Genomic DNA, 18,468 nt, shown 5'->3' with positions numbered 1-18,468 from the left:
TGAATGTTTCCCTGAGCAAGACCTGATGATGTGGACTCATGACAGGAAGTACTTACATGATTTTTGCCACACCTCCCTTTAAGGAACTTAAAACTCTTGGCAAAGGTGCCCCTCAGCTCATCAAGGGCATCTTTATTCTGTTTTCAGTTCTCAAGGCTTGGCCACTTCTGTCCTTACCAGTGAAGGGACTGAAAAACCCAGTCAGGAGCCTCCAACACTCATTCAGAACAGTTCAAGGGTCACACACTGTATGAGGTTATAGTGTCTGATGCTGTCAGGCACTTTGGACATTGTGTTCCTCCAGAGAATTTCTATCTCTGCCCCAGGGAATGCTTTATCCCGTTTCGAGTCCTAATGTACCAAACACATTAATGGTCACTATTCATTTTAGTACATTTGATTTCTGCTGAAGAGGTCTTTAATGATGTATTTCCCAGAGATAAACTTAATTCCATTCAAATGCAATGTTTTCAGAGATGGCTGCAAAGCAAACTGTGAGGCATAAGTCTTCCTACTTTATTCAGCAAGACTCTATCTACCACTTACCCTCTGCTCAGCACTTACAAATTATATAGATACAACAAAAAGAGACAAAGATTCCTTCCTCAGGGAGAGACCTTCATAAATACAATGAATTTATACTTATAGACCAGTTCTATTGGGATGGGTTGACCAAGGAAGCCCCATAGGACCCTGAACTCATAGGTTAAGTTGCTGTTTTACACAGAGAATATGTGGGGCTTGGGGAGTCAGGAGCCATGTCTGGGGAGACAACTAGAACAGATTTAGTGCTAGTGTGGTGATGCACAAGCCAGCTGATTCTGGTTCATCCTTGTGTTGTAGACACTAGTTATCTAGTGACTACTCATCTTTATGATTAAAACCTGGACATTTAACTATGGTAACTGGTTTTGCAGAATAAAATGTATTGTGAAGACCTGTCAGGAGCTTTTGTCTAAGTGGCTTTGTTTGTATAAACAGATTTTTTTTTTTGCAAAGCATTATTGCATTGAGATAAAAATCAACCCCCAAAATAGTACATTTTAACAACTGCCTGACTTAATTTCATGCCATTTATGAGTCCTTATTTTTGTTGTCAGAGGAAAGATTCTGTGTTCAGAGGAATGTAAAGAAGATATGGATCTCTCAGTCAGCAAAGTATTTGGGCAAAAGTCTTTTGTCAATGGCAAATACATACAGCCTTTGTTTACCTTGCTTTTGTTTATCAAGCTAATCAAATCTAACAGTTCAAGAGAATTTCATTTTGCAAGTCTGAAATGATTCATCTTTTTGATCCCTCTATTGATAAGATAATACTCTGAGTGAGTTTTAGTGTTAATAAGGAAAACTAGTCAACCTGTACTAGCTCAAAAAAAAAAAATCCCATGAGAAATCCTATATAATCGTCATTATCCTGTTCTCAGATGTGGTAAAAGGCAGGAAGGGAATGAACTGTAATACTAGTGCTTTTTTTCACTCACTGGTAACACTCCCCATAGCCCAGAAAGGGAAGATAGGGCCCCTTGGATTTATCATAGGTCTTCCAAGTACCCCAACTTATTCCAGTTTGCCCTGGGAACATCACACCCACAAGTCTTTTGAAAATCAGTTCATGTTCTGTATTTAGCAAGAGTTCAAGAAACTCTTTAATGTGGACACAGTGATTTAATTACTTTGAACTCAAGAGTTGGCTCAATGTTGTTAAGTGGACCACACAAAGGAAGCCTTGGCAATGTACAGAAAGTTCCAGATAGGACAGAGCCCTCGGCTCAGCATGGACCACGGGGGCTCTGCTCCTGCTGGAGGAAGAAGCATCATCCATTGAAAGCTAAGGTGTCGAGAGCCACTAGACACTTTGAAACTCTCCTTTGACATTGCCAAGCTCTAGATAAGAGCTCGTATTCTCTCCATCCCCGCTCTAACACGTTCAGCGCATGTTACTGTTTGAGCAAGAGTGTGGAAACAGACTCCCTTCTTAGTAGAGGTTTCAAGAATCTGTCAGGATTTAAGACAGAGTTGATGCTCTTCAGCAGTGACTTCAAGATCTGGCTGTTACTGTGTTTACTTTTAATCTAAACTACACCACGTGACTTGTCGCTAATCAGGTGAGCGCTGTCTAGTGTGTCCTTAAGAATTCTCTGCAGTCTCCTGCTTATTTCTCACTCCCTGATCAACAGAGGCTGTAACAGCACAATGCTAAACAAATGAGCTTCTATTTCCAAGGGGCCATTCCTGCCGCCATTAGATTACTCTCATATTATATGAGATTGCTGCCTGGGAGGGTTTTACTTTCTGTAACAATCTCTTTGCAGTTCCTTGATTTCATAGATGATAAAGCAAAATAAGCAGTTTGGGATTTTATATAGAAAAAGGTGTTATTGAAATCCCTCGTTACCTGGCACATAATTTCCCTCTACTGTGAAACAGAGAAGAGTCTTTTGACGGGATTAATCACGGATACTTTAACATGAAAATTATACTAAAGAGAACTTTATTTTGTATTTGTTATTTGTTTTTTTAAATGAGTGGAATGCCATATCCTAGGGACCTTTTCCACTCACTAGGTGGGCTAACAATAATATGATTTCAGCTTGCTGAAAATAATTTGACCACCCTGTTAATTTGCCTGAAAAAAAAAATCTCAAAAATGCACAGTGAATTTTAGCCAACACAGAGATATTTGATTAGACCCTATACAATATATTTGCAGGTTAAAAAATGAAGGAATACCAGCATTTATATGAAGTTTGACTCAAAATGGAAGACTGAAAGTATTAGAGGAAATAAAAAAGAATAATAATGCAATGGCCTAAATTCCCACAAGACCTGGACAAGCAGAAGGGCAGGGTTCTGTAAAAATAAGGCGGGAGTCAGAAGGCAGCATGGCCCAATGACACGAGCCAGATTCATTTCTGGAACCCACATCAAAACTGGGTGTGTTGATGCACACCTGGACCCCAGCACCCCTGTAGTGAGTCAGGAGGCAGAGACAGGAGAATCACCAGGAAGCTCAGGGCCCAGCCCACCTGGAGTGCACATCACAACAGCAGAAACAGCAGGGGAGACTCAGCCTCTGGGTGAGAGGTGAGCTCTGGCTCCTAAAAGTTGTCTTTTGTCCTCTGTGCACCTGTGCATGCATGTGCACACACACACACATATCACACACACATACACCATGCACAAATAGCACACATAGACACCCACATACACTACACTCACACACACCAACATACCACACACACGCACTCACACACACAAACCACATACACATACAAACACACATATCACACACACACTCACACACACAAACCACATACACATACAAACACACATATTACATACACATATACACCATGCACAAATAGCACACACAGACACCCCACATACACTACACTCACACACACCAACACAACACACACACATACCACATACACATACAAACACACATATCACACACACACACCACATACACATACAAACACACATATCACACACACATACACACCATACATAAACACAACACAAACTCACACACACACATACACACACACATACACACACACAAATAAAATAGGGTGAATGGGCATCCAGAAACCTTGTCTACTTTCGGTCTTTTGCATTTGTTAAAATGTAATGGCATCTGACTTTGTGGAACATTTTCTTTCTTTCTTTCTTTTTTTAAAAGACTTATCCATCTATCTATCTATCTATCTATCTATCTATCTATCTATCTATTTATTTATTTTTGGTTTTTCAAGACAGTGTTTCTCTGTGTAGCCCTGGTGCCAGACCCCCATAACTGGAGTTATAGACATGTGAGCTGCCCTGTGTGTGCTGGGAATTGAACCTGGGTCCTCTGAAAGAGCAGCCAGTGCTCTTAACTACTGAGCCATCTTCCCAGCCCCAAGGAACATTTTCAGTGAGCACTGTACAGGCGATCTCTCTAAACAGCCTCTTGGTCAGTGCTTGTCATCTAGGGATATATGGTTCTCTCTGGCCTAATCTGAGAGATACTGTCATCTGTAAAACATTTTAATCTACATTGTCCTAAGCAAGAAAACTGAAGTTCCAAGAGCTGACTAGTTTTGTCTGACCCTAGAGGTTCTCCTTAAAATCACCAAACCCTTTCACAACACCATGTATGAGAGGACCTAGCTGCTGGGGAGCCTATGGATGCTCTGGTCTGTGCTAACATCAAGAGGGACTCTATAATGAAGAACACACTTCAGAAATTTTTCTAAATTCTCCCAGGTTTTGCCTGTTCTTTTCCCCTTTCTGAACCAGAGCTTTCAACCACCAGGAGCCAGATTGGAAGAGTAATCATTTTAGTTCCTGCTGTACCTATACGATTCTATTTATAGCTAGAACCTCAGGTAGAAGCCTCATCTTCTTTTTTTAACCTACCAAGTATGTATCAAAGGTAGAACATAGCTCAACTACCACAGTCATCATGTACAGGAATGGTGCATGAAGATGCTGTGGTAGTAATGGTCCCTCTATCCCCTTTGCTGCAGGGGATGGGGGCTGTAAAAGTGTCCTTCAAGTGTGACAGTGCATTAAACAACTCTATGACTTGAGCATAGATGATGAAGTCTCAAGTAGTCAGCCCTAATCACATATTCACAGCTAACACTAAATGAAGCTAGCAGGCTGCATTTTAATTTTTTTTTTTTTTTTGTGTGTGTGTGTAGCAATAATAAATAAGAGGTCATGCGTTTGAAGAGTACAGAGGAAATAATAGGCAGGAGGAAGGATGATATAAATATGGTGCTTCCATACAAAATTCACAAAAAGATAAATTAGAATACTGTATCTCTTTCAACTAATCCTTCATTTCAAGTCTGGTAAGGCAGATGCAATGTAGGCTGAACTACAGAGGCTACCTAGTTTTAGGATACAGCCTTTGTGTGTCTCTAATGTCATCATATGTGCAAGGAGTTTCCTCAGGAGCTTGTAGGAGAGAAGAACTGGACTCTTCCAAGAGGATTCGTTTATTGATATGTTTATTAGAATATTATTTTGTCATTGCTCATTCATGTTAATCATTTTGCCAAGAGTGATAGAGATATGTATTGTTTGAATGAGCCCTCAGGAGAGAGAATGATGGGATCCTGACATGTGTCCTATAGACCCGTGTGGTGGTCTGAATGAAAATGATCCCATAGGCTCACAGGGAGTGGCATTATTTAAGGATTAGAACATGTGGTCTTGTTGGAGTGGGTGTGGCGTTGTTGGTGGAAGTCTGTCACCAGGGGTGAGCTTTGGGATTTCAAATGCTCAAATCAGACCTAGGGTTTTTGTTTTTTGTTTTTTCTCTTCCTGATGCCTGCCAGATGTAGAACTCTCAGCTCTTTCTCCAGCACCATGTCTGCCTGCATGCTGCCATGCTTCTTACCATGACAATAATGGACTAAACTTCTGAACCTGTAGGTCAGCCCCAATTAAATGCTTTCCTTTATAAGAGTTGCCATGGTCATGATATCTCTTCACAGCAATAGCACACTAAGACAATCTGTGACCAGGACAAAAGGAGCATAGTAGGTAACGTGCTACACCTTGAATCAGAGAAAGTCTCTGTTCACAGTAGAATCTTCACTCTAGTGGGATGGCATTCTTCAGTGCACCTCACTTAGGGGTGAACATCTACTTACCTTTGGTATGTGCCTCTGGTCCAAATGTATCAGATGTGCATGCTGTGATTGATGAAGAAAGTTTGTCTTCAACTGACATAAAACAAACGGTGAAGAGAGGTGATGGGCAACAGAGAGGGAGAAAGGAGTCCATCTTTACGTGTATAACCACTTCCTCATCTATATGCTGTTAATCATGGAGAAAACAGCCTTTGTTTGAAACAGACTTGCTTGAAATGAGGGGACTGAGTACCCTGAGGGAAGAGGGATCTTCAGCATCTTGGAGAACTGATGGTCAAGTACCCTGCAAGGGAAAGTGTCCATAGTCCTTGACACTGTTTCTCAGTGCCTAATGAACTTCATACAACTAAAACTCAGTTTCTGCACAGCAAGAAGGGCATAAAGGAGTACTTACTGTGAAATTACCAGCAGCAGCAGCAGCAGCAGCTAATTTTTACTAAAATGGGACCATCTTCACAAACAGTACACAAGTCATGTCAGAGGGAATTAGTTGGCATTCTCTTGGTTTAGTACTTAAATCTAGGATTAGCTGCATCAGAAACACAGAGAGTACTTGGTACAAAGACAGCTCCTTAAGACCTTTCCAGATTTACTGATTTAGAAGGTCTGTGAGGAGAGCCCTTGACTGTTCATAAAAAAAATAATAATAAATTTCTCAGTGATTTCCACACCTACCATTCTTGGAAGCACTGCTAGAGAAGTTTGGTGTTAGAAAGCAGTGAGAACTGGGCATGCTGACTCATGTGTAAAATCTCATCACTCAGGAGGTTGAGGCAGGAGGAATGTCATGAGTTCAAAGCCTGCCTAGACTATATGATGAGTTCCAGAACATTCTGGGATACCCCATAGAAAAGGAAGGAAGGAAGGAAGGAAGGAAGGAAGGAAGGAAGGAAGGAAGGAAGGAAGAAAGGAAGGAAGGAAGGAAGAGAAAGACTTTTGAAATAGGCAGAATATGAGGGGGCAGGAATTTAATTCATGTTCAGAATATGAATAACAGTCCTGATATTTCTTTTTTGGGGGGGGGTGCTGAGAATTGAACTCAGGTTTTCTGGAAGAGCAGCCAATGCCTTTAACCACTGGGCCATCTTTCCTGCCCTCAGCCCTGATATTTATATCTTGAAACTCAGCTAGACTGTCCCTTGCTAAAAATCACCCACTGCAACCAACTGCAGAAATGCTAACCAATCTGGGATTTCGAAATTTTATGTAGATTGGCTTCTTCTCCCCTTGCCTCCTTTCTTCTTTCCTCTCTCTTATTAGTAGGTGATACTATGATTTGAATATAAAATGCCCTCTACTGGCTCTTGTGTTAAAGTTTGGTTGCCAGTTGATAGGATAGGGCTTTTTGGAAATGAGTGAGAGGTCCTAAGGGCTCTGACATCATCCATGTGTTGCTCCATTGATGGAGTCATAAGTTGGTGGCATTACTGGGAGAGGGGAGGAAGGCCACTAAATGAAGGCCTTTGAAGAGTGTAACTATTTCCTGTCCTTTGCTGTCACCATCTGTAGATGAATTTCTAAACAGTCTTATTAAATAAGAAACACAGAGCCAAATACAGAGGTGCAAGCCATAGAGATCAGAGCAATAGCCGCCAACTTATCTTAGCTCACCATGTTGCCTTAGCTTCCCAAGAGAGCCTCTTCCTGTCTAACCTGGCCTTTATTGCCTTCCTGCTCTGCCTTCTCATTGGCTCTAAGCACAGCCACCTCACTTCCTCATTACTGCCTGTCTATACAGACCTCCAGGTCTCTATGGTTGGTACTGGGATTAAAAATGTGTGTCACCATGCTTGGCTGTGTCTTTGAACACACAGAGACTCTGCCTGCCATGTGATCAGATTAAGGGCGTGTGCTGCCACTGCCTGACTTCTGTTTACGGCTGGCTATGACCTCTGATCTCCAGGCAAACTTTATTTATTAACATACAAATAAAATTTCACATTTCAGCACAAACAAAAATATCACCACAACCAATCCCTGCTTACTGACTTCCACCTTCCTACCATTACTGGATTCTTCAGACTTGGCAGGAGTGAGGCTTGCTCACCACAGTCCACACACTCTAAACGCCAATCAAAATAAACCTTTCCTCTCTGTAAACCATTTCCCTGAGGTATTGTCACAATGACAAAAAGCTAAATAATACCAATGATAATAGGGATGTGGCTTAAAATGATGAAAATAGCATTCAAACATTTTCTGATGGGGGAGTTGAGGGGAAGTTGGAGGGGGTATGCTCAGTAGGTAGAATATTTCATTGTTTACGTGTATGAGTTTCTCAAAAATTAAGAAAAATGTAAAAAAATCTTTCAAAATCTTCAATTAGATGGCTGTTTTATACAGCAATAGGGAGTTTTCAATGCCTCCAAGTGGAGAATGCCCCATTTAGTGAGGTCTCCATGTTTGGAAAGATCTCTTGGATGTCGATGCAGGATACAATAGTCTCCTAATATGGATAGGAGCTTTGTATCAGAACTGAAGATCAGTACTCATGAACTGTGCTACCACACAAATGGAATGTTTCATTTTTCATTTTTTAATCCGGAAAGATAAAACTGCCAAGTATGACCTTGACTTGACTTACTTTTTAGGAGCTGTGATATAAGAAAAATGGTTTTGGGTTGGCCATCCCATTAACAAGATGAACAATGGGCTGAGCGAGGGCAGTTGAGTTAATGCAGGGCAGTAAATGTGGGTAGTAAAAGAAGACAAGCATTTCTTCTCGGAGAATTGCTGGTTTGGGTGTTGAAGAGAACAGCATTCTCTAGTAACTGTACATGGAAACCCATGCAGTTGGGTCAGGGCTCTGTGTCTGGGTCAACTGGGAAGTTTCATAATCACTAGCAATAATTTGAAACTGCTTTTAATTCAGAAGCATTTTTGGTTTTAGAGAAGCTCTGTGAAGTATGTATAGACAGCCCACCCACATGCAAGTTCCCCCGATATTATATTATATTATGTTATGTTATGTTACGTTACGTTACGTCACCTCACATCATATCATATCATATCATATCGTATCATGTGTTATATTATATTATATTATATATTATATGTAATATGTAAGATATCTTATAAGGTTGTATTTATTACAGTTAGTGCCACAATGTCACCAACTTGGTGTTAGCTAAAATTCAGACGTCATTAAGAATTTCTTCACTACCTAATGACCAGCACTGTCCCAGGATATCATGTTAAAATTAGCTACATATATGCTCAGCCTCTTCTTGGCAATTTCTCAGACTTTCTTGCTTTGATGACTCTGACAGTGTTGAGGAGCACACTTACACAATTTCCTCGAATTAGGATTTGTCTCATGATATTTTCTTTTCCTGATTATACTATAATAGTTGCTTGGGGGACACTCCATAGGGAGTGTGCTATACATAATCACGTTGTGTTTAAGGTGATTTGTATCACAATGGTATTATTACTGAGATCAAGTTTCCAGCCACTGGTTAAGGAAGTGAGTGACAGGTTTCTCCACTAAGTGACTTTCTCTACCATTTATGTGGATTTCAGAACAGACAACCAGCACAGAGCACATGTAAGGAATGGAGAGCAATGCTCTACTCCTTTGAAGGAAAGAGCTGCCTGCATTGTATGGAATTCATGTGTGTAGAAGCTTTGTCTGTTTTTCTCAGTTATTCATATCAGCATACAATCAGTAATTCTTATTCTATACCCTGGGTTATTATCCAACATTACTATTGATTTTGGCAATTCAGCTCTTCTAGCTTTGTCCCCTGGACAGTTTTCCATCTGATTCCAGTAAATCTTTGACATATTCCTATTATTGTGAGTGTGTATTTTTTGGTCTATGTTTTAAATACTTCCTTGACTTTTCATCTTGTTTATTTCCTGCCCCAATCTGGAATAATCTAATGCTCTGAGGACCCCAATTGCTTTTATTAGATGATAATACAAAAGATAAGAGTATTGGATTTAGTGTTTGTGTGTGTGTGTGTGTGGTGTGTGTGTGTGTGTGTGTGTGTGTGTGTGTGTGTGTGTGTAGATATAGATGTGGCTCCAGAGTTGGAGTGAAAAAATGTGATGCTATTATCTATGGGGGGCAATAGTGCCAATTTGGCAAACTCTATAAATCAAGAATATCCCAGAAGACTGGTGCAATCACATGACAATGGACAGCAGGTAGCTAAAAAGGCAGTTACACTATGGATTAGAGTGGGAAGCAGCAATATGAATTTATGTGAAGCTCAAATCCTAATTGGTCCTAATAATAAAGACCCAGAGCGAGATATCAGGGTAAATGCTGAAAGATCAGAGACACAAAAAAGCAAGCCACAGCCACCTCTTACCTCGCCAACTCCTCAGCAGAATATGAGACGGAGCTCCTGTCTCTGCCCACCTTATATTCCTATCTCTTCCCAGCCATATCACTTCCTGTTTCCTCCTCTCTAGTGCTGAGATTAAAGGCATGTGCTTCCCAAGTACTGGAATCAAAGGCATGAGAAACCAGGTGCTAGGATTAAAGGTGTGTGCCACCACTGCCTGGCCTCTATGACTAACTAGTAGCTAGTTCTGTACTCTGATCTCCAGACAAGCTTTATTTGTTAGAGCATGAACGAAATATCACCACACTTATGTTTATCCTTATACAGATACACATGATCCCATGCAACACTATGTATACATACTTATACATGTACCATAATCCATATATATATATGTATATGTATGCACACACACCTATTTAACAATTCCTCCCAAAGGTTCTGGAAATCATTCTTTAATACCATAACTAGAACTTTATATTATGTAACAAAAAGTTGTCATATAGAACATATACCTTCTATGACTCAATGTTTTTCCTCAAATCACTCTATATATGTACCATAGTTTGTCTCTCCAATCCCCTTTGAATGTTATAGGTTGCTTCCAGTTGGAGAAGATTGTGAACAAAGCTACTGTAAATATTTACATTCCACACTCTGGAGGCCAAGGCAGGAGGATTATGAGTTTGAAACCAACCTAGGCTAAACAGTGAGTTCCAGGACAGCCTGAGCTACATAGCAAGAACCTGCCTTGAAAATAAAGAAATAAAAACAAAATTCAGACAACAAAGTTATTAATTGTGTCATAGTTCTGATATCATTAACTCTGTAGTTTTAGGCAAATTATTCAGTTCTTTCTAGAACTATCAGATATTCTGTTATATATTGAATGGGAATAACAATAGTGGGTTGTAGAATGAGATAGTGAATGCGAGAAAGTTTAAATAAATGCCCTATGAATATTAATGATTATAATGATATTGACAGTGATAATGGTGATTAGCTAAGCATATTCAGAACAGGGTAGGAAGTGCCTTTTCCTACCTTACTTTAATGCTGGCTTTTTAAAAGAATGTCTTTATCAAGAACCATTTCATATACCAGAAACTCCCTCTACTTTAAATATATAAATTCAATGATTTTATCATATCTGGAGTTATTGTCACCACTACTTTAGAGTGTGTTCACATCCCTCAAGATAACCCCAGATCCATTAGCAGTAACTTGCTCTGCCACTCCAACCCCAGGCCCAAGAAACTGCCAGTCTGTTCTCTGCCTCCCTAGATGTGTCTTTTGGATTAATGGAATCTTCTAGTGCATGGTCTTTTACATAATCTCTTCAAGGTCACCCATGCTTGTCTATCACGACTTCATTTTATCTCCAATGTTCTTTCAGGGTGCAGACACAGGATATTTTATTTATCCACCCATCAGATAAGGTGATCTGAGTTGGCCTCAATTAGGGGCTGTAATGAACACTGCTTTAAATATTTACATACAAGCTTTTTTGTGAACACATGAGTAGGAACCATATTTAAGATGAAGAGAAGAATGAAGGGAGACAGAGACTGCTAAACAATTTTCTGTGTTCATTTCCTAGGTAAAGCATATTTCCCAAAGAAATCAGAGAAAGGTCAGCCAGCAATCTTTAGCACACACAATGAAGGGGATTATTAGTTGATCTCCAGCATCATATAATTTTAAAGACACTTTTATAGGCCCTGGAGGTTTTGACATCAATCTCACGTTGTTTCTATGAGCTATGTTAACAACAATCGGCATGCTCCTTTAGGTGAAAAATCATGTACCCATCTAAGCCAGGGAAACAAGGCTGTGTTAGGGAGTGTGAAATTCAATTGACTAGTACATTTCAGACCAAGTATGTTCACTGGCTCTTTATTTCCGGAACTTGTTTAGTATACAATTCGCAATTGAGTGTCTTTTCCTTAGCAACCTGATTTGGTTAGGGGCTCTCTGGAGCCCAAATCTATTTTGTTTACTCTGTTGGATTTCTTCCAGTGCTTTGTTCTGAGGATCTAAGATGGCTTTTGCTCAGAGAAAGCCAGGACTCACTGATGGTCATTCATCTACAGTGCACCTATGCAGCCTGAGTTGACCTCCACTCGCAAGTGAAGTTATGCCTTTTAGCTTTTGGTTCTGTCCTGGATGAAACACTTTCTTTCAGTATTGCTACTTTATTAACAATTTTTTTACAAGACAATCATATTCATGTAAGATATTCTTAGCTCTAATAATGCTTTTATGTGTGTGTGTTGTATGTGTATGTGTGCAAAAATATGCATGTGTCCAAGAGCCTTTCGGGTGTACACTGTCTTCCTCTATAGTTCTTCAGCTTTAATCTTTTTTAAAAAACAGTGTTTCCCACTATACCTGGAGCTCACAACAAGCCTCCAGGATCAGTATGCCTCCCTCCTTCTCCTCCTCCTCCTCCTCCTCCGGGGCAGCAGTTACAAATGTGGTCACTGTGCCTATATGTACTGGGGGTCCAACTTAGGTCCTCATGTTTAAACAACAAGCACTTTACCATCTGAGCCATTTCCCCCACCCAGCTCTTCAGAATTCCCAGTGACAGGTTGTTAGCCTTGCCTTCCATGCTACTGAAGAAACATTGTGCTATCAATGCACCATATTCCAAATAGACCCTTTGGAACGAGGATTCATCAAGACTCTTCACATAAGACTGTCAGCAGACTTGCTATCTGAAGATTGTAAAATTGTAACATGTTGCTTTAAAAAAATGATGCTTCAAGTCTTTGTACTAAAGACTACCCATACCAGTGGGGGTTGGTGGGGGTAATCATCTAGTTTGGAGGCCATATTTTTCTGTTTTCTCTTTCTCTTTCTCTTTCTCTTTCTCTTTCTCTTTCTCTGTCTCTGTCTCTCTGTCTCTCTGTCTCTCTCTCTCTCTCTCTCTCTCTTTGTGTGTGTGTGTGTGTGTGTGTGTGTGTGTGTGTGTGTGTGTGTATTGGCGATGGGAAAATATGATCCTGAATTCTTATTTTGACAGTCAAATGTTAGTCTTAGCATCCAGCTTAATCTCTTTTGTCTTCTAGGAAAACATGTCTCAGTTTCAAAAGCCACATCTTTTCTTCAGAAGGTCCCCAGGTGTTGAAGTTGCTCTTTTCCACACAAAAGTAGGCACTGGGTTTTCTCCTTCTTGTCCACTCAGCCCTCTGTTTCAGCAGTGAGAGGACACATCCTCTCCTCTGGCACCAAGGCCCTTTGGAAAAGCCACATAAAATCATCAGGAGTTTCTTTGTCCAGAAACCCTGTCTGTTCTTTAGGACTAAGTGAAATTCTTTGTGAGTTTCTGTGCATTGCACCCTGGTGTTACCTCCTCATAACTAGATGGTTCTGGGTTCTTAGAAAATATGTGCACATTTAAAGGGTTTAATGTTACCTTCACTAGCTTTTTGTTTGCTTTGCTTTGCTCTTTACTTCATGGCCTCCACTTTCAAAGCTAAGTTTGGATGTGGCATTTCTTACTGGGATCTTTGCTGCTTGACTGCATTTTTTTAATCATCAGGTTAAATGGCTTTTGTTAGCAGACTGAAGGGCTACAGCATGTTAACGAGGCTAAAGCAATGACTCATCTGGTGTCTGGGAAAGCTGATTTTACTCTTATGGGACTGAGAGCAGAAACCTGTCTAATAAGGACATCCGTCTTGTTGCCATGGTTACAGAAAGCATGTTTGCACAGGTAGTCAGAGCTGGTGGCACTTCAGCTTTCCTCTAGGGAAAGACACAAGCGCCTGCAATGCCATGCTGATCCCAAGTGGTTTCAGGAGCCAATTTTTACCCTAATTAGACAGTTCTTAATTATGAATCACAGCATTAGGTCAGTCATGTCTGGGAAGCTGCTGTTACAGCCTACACACTTAACTTGCTTTAGAAAGTTTATAATGATACAACAGTATCATTTTTTTTCTAAAAACTGACATTTATAAAAATTTCTGCTTCTGAGACATTCTCAATCCAAGGAAACTATAGGCTAATACAGTATACTAGAGTTCTGTTATTATTATTTTAATGAGTTAGTAGTTTCTATTTTATTTATTTATTGGTGATAAGAAAGCACATGTCTTAGTCACTGTTCTATTGTTGTGAAGAAGTACCATGACCAAGGCATTTTTTTTTTTTTGAGCTGAGGATTGAACCCAGGGCCTTGCACTTGCTAGGCAAGTGCTCTACCACTGAGCTAAATCCTCAACCCTTTGGAATGAATCAATTATTTGGGGACTTGCTTACAGTTTCAGAGGGTAAGTTCATGACCATCATGGTGAGCTCACATCTGATCCACAAGTTAGAGAGAGGGAGGGAGGGAGGGAGGGAGGGAGAGAGATTAAGAGAGAGACTGGGCTTAGCATGGGCTTTTGAAACCTCAAAGCCCACCCTTCAATTGATATAGTTCTTCTAACAAGGCCATACTCTCAATCCTTCTCAAACAGTTCCACTAACTAGGAACCAATCATTCAAATATATGAGCCTATAAGGCCATTCACATTCAAACCACAACTAGACACAAATGCTATGATGTTCCTGTAGAGGACAACTTGTGGGAGTTAGTTCTCTCTTTCCACCAAGGAATGAACTCAGATATTTAGGCCTAGTTGCAAGGGCCCTTACTTTATGAGCCATGTTGCTGGCCCTGTTATCATCATCATCATCATCATCATCATCATCATCATCATCATTAAATGAGACATATCCCTTTGACCTTCTCCAGTTGTCTTATTGCCCTAACTAAGATTTCAAATACTATGTAGAATAGAAATGTAAAGAGTGGAAATGTTTTTCTTGTTCCTGATTTTAGTGGAAATGCTTTGAGTTTTTCTCAAAAAATTTAGGATGATGTTGGGCTTGCAGTAAATTGGCTTTCTTATGTTGAGGTACATCCCATGTATCTCCAGTTTCTCCAGGACTTTCACCAAAAAGGGAGGTTGGATTTTGTCCAAGTCCTTTTCTCTATCTAATGAGATGATCATAATTTTTTATCTTTCAGTCTGTTTATATGATAGATTATATTTATTACTTTATATATGTTGAACCACCCTTACATCTCTATGTTAAAGCCAACTTGATCATTATGGGTATCTTTTTGATGTGTTCTTGAATTCTGTTTCTAAGTACTTTATTTAGAATTTTGCACCTATGCTCATAAAGGATATATTTTCCTAATTTTCTTTTTTTGTGTGTGTGGGCTTCTTGTTAGGGTAGTTGTGGCTTTGTAAAAGTAACTAGGAAATATTCCTTCAGTTTCTATTTTGTGGAGTAATTTGAGGAGTATTGGCTTTAGTTCTGCTTTGAAAGTATGGCAGAATTCTGCATTGAATCCATCTGGCCCTGGGCTTTTTTGGTTGGGAGATTTTTTCATTATTGCTTCTGTTTCATCAGAGTTAGAGGTATGTTTAAATTGTTTATTTCTTCCTGATTTAACTTTGGCAGGTCTTATATATTAAGAAATCTATCTCTCTTAGGTTTTCTAGTTTGGTGGAAAACTGACTTTTAAAGTGTGTCCTTAGGATGTTCTTTATTTCTTTAGTGTTGTAGTATCCCCATTTTCATCCTTGATTTTATTAATTTTTATTTTCTTTCTCAGTCTTTTTGCTAATTTGGCTAAAGTCTTGTCAATCTTGTTGATTTTTCTCAAAGAACTAACTCTTCATTTTATTGATTCTTTGTAAATTTTTTTGTTTCTATTTCATTAATCTCAGCCTTGACTTTATTTTTTCCCATTTACTCCTTTTGTGTGATATTATTTCATGTTTTTCTAGAACTTTCAGGTGTGCTGTTCAGTTATCAATATGAGGTCTTTTTAGTTTTTTTTTATGTTGACACTTAATGCTATGAACTTACCTCTTAGAACTGCTTTCATTATGTCCCGCTAGTTTGAATATGATGTGTTTTTATTTTCATTCATTAAAAAACTTTTAATTTCTTTCTTGATTCCTATCTTGATCCCATTTTCAATCAGTGGTATTGTTCAGCTTCCATGACTTTTTCTCCTTTCTGCCATTTCTATTATTGTTTGTACCCAGCTTTAATTATATTGTCAGATAGGATTCGGGGCATTATTTAAATTTTGTATCTGTTGAGACTTGCTTTGTGTGATCTGTTTTGGAGAAATTTCCATAAGCTGCTGTGAAAAAAGTATATTCTTCAGTGTTTGCGTGGACCGTTTTTTGGACACCTATTCGGTCCGTTTGACTTATGATGTTATTTAACTCCAGCGTTTCTCTGATTAGTTGTTGTCTGGATAGCCTGTCTATTGGTGAGGGTGGCGTGTTAAAGTCACCCACCATCACTGTGTGAAAGTCAATTTGTGACTTTGCTGTAATAGTGTTTCTTTTATGAACTTGGGTGCCCTTGTATTTGGTACATAAATTTTTAGAATTACAATATCCTCTTGGTGGATTTTTCCTTTTGTGAGTATGTGTTATCCTTCCTTATCTCTTCTGTTTAGTTTTTCTTTATTTTGATGCCTTTTTTGTCAGATATTAAAAATCTATTTTCTTGGAATATCTTTTTCCTTCCTTTTACCCTAATGTGATGTCTATCTTGGATGAAACAGATGCACAGATACTGTTTTTCAATCCTATCTGTTAGTCTATGCCTTTTTATTGGGGAATTGAGACCATTAATATTAAGTTATTAATGAGCAGTGTTTATTAATTTCTATTATATTGTTGTTATTGTATGATTTTTCTTCCCTTCTAATTAACTGTTTTGGGATTATTTGTTCCATGTGTCCCCTTGGGTATAGTTAAACTTCTGTTCAGACTGATGTTTTCATTCTAATACCTTCTGTGGAATGGAATTAGTGGACAAAAATTGCTTAAATCTTGTTTTATCCTGAATGTTTGTCTTTCTCTGTTGATTGTGGTTGATAGTTTTGCTGGTTATTATAGTCTGGGCTGGATTCTGTAGTCTCCCATAGCTTGTATAACATTCCTCTAGGCTCTTCTGGCTTTCTAAGTTTCCAATGAAGAGTCAGGTGTTATTCTAATGGGCCTGACTTTATATATGACTTGATCCTTTACCCTTGAAGCTTTTAATATGTTTTCTTTATTCTATACATTTAGTGTTTTGGTTATTATGTTTCATGGAAGTTTCTTTTCTGGCCCTGTCTATTTGGTGTTCTGTATGTTTCTTTTACCTTTATAAGCATCTCTTTCTTTAAAGTGAGGAAATTTTCTGTGATTTTGTTAAAAATATTTTCTGTGCCTTTGACCTTCTTCTATACCTACTATTCATAGGTTTGGCCATTTCATATTGTCCCAGATTTCCTGAATGTTTTGTGCCTGAATTTCTTTAGATTTAACATTTTCTTTGGCTGAATTATCCATTCCTTCTGAAATTCTCTTTTTCATGTTTTTTAATCTGAGGCTTAGTTACTTTGCTTGACATATACAGTTTTTCATTTCCAATTTTATTTCAGTTTGGATTTTCCTTAGTGATTCCATTTCTTTGGTAAATTATGGTTTCATTTATTGATTTTCTTCAATATTCATTGAACTGTTAGTGTTTTTATGGTCTTCATTAAGGCATTTATTCATATCCTCTTCAATGTTCTTGAACATATTCATAATTGATAGTTTGAAATATTTGTCTTGTTTATTAGTTAAATTCCTAGAGTATGATATTTGAAGTGTTTCTTGGTATAGATATCTGGTATCATCCTTGTTGGGTGGATGTTCCATTCTTTGGCTGCTCTTGCCCATTCTGAGTCCTAGCCCAGTGTGTTGGTTGTGGAGGTCTTGAGTCCTAGCCAATTGCGGTGACTGTGGTGTCCCTGGTAGAAACTGTTTCTGCATTTCAGCTAAGTCTGGTGGTTATGGGGTTCCTGGTAGAGAACTGCTCTGCAGATCATCTAGGAGTCATAAAGGAATGAAAATGAACTAGAAGGAAAGGCTGAATGGGACCTCTAGGAAGAACTAGGGGATTGTGGGTCTGTACCAAGAGGCTGAATACCTAGGAATTGCAGGTGGGCTGAACTACATATTCTTTATTACTCCTGTTTATATGTGTTTCTTATCAAAATAGTGTGACTCTGTAATGTCTTTATATTGCATTTTCAATTAATACACCAACTGTCAGCCTATATGACTAGATTATATATATATATATATATATATATATATATACATACATACATATATAATATATATATTCTACTTTTCATGATATTTACCATAATAAATATAAATTTCTGCCAAGTCTCAGTGAGTTAGGCCAATAAAGATGGAATAACCAGTGTGGGTCACTGTAGTCTGTAAACCTTCACACATAGACGTCTATAGATCCAGGCTTTGTCCACTTGTGGTTTTGCCTCCCCTTAGAGTTACAAAATCCTCTGTGTCTCATGCTAAATTGAGAGAGCAAAAGCAGAAAAATCACATCTGTTTTACAGATTCAAGGTTTAAAACTGACCCACATTCCTTCTGTGCACATTGCTGGGAACTGTTCACAAGACCCTGCCGGCACATGTGGGGGAGTTGGGA

This window comes from Onychomys torridus, chromosome 6 (genome assembly GCF_903995425.1).
Source record: "Onychomys torridus chromosome 6, mOncTor1.1, whole genome shotgun sequence".
Classification (NCBI taxonomy): domain Eukaryota; kingdom Metazoa; phylum Chordata; class Mammalia; order Rodentia; family Cricetidae; genus Onychomys; species Onychomys torridus.
This window is presented reverse-complemented; position numbering follows the sequence as displayed.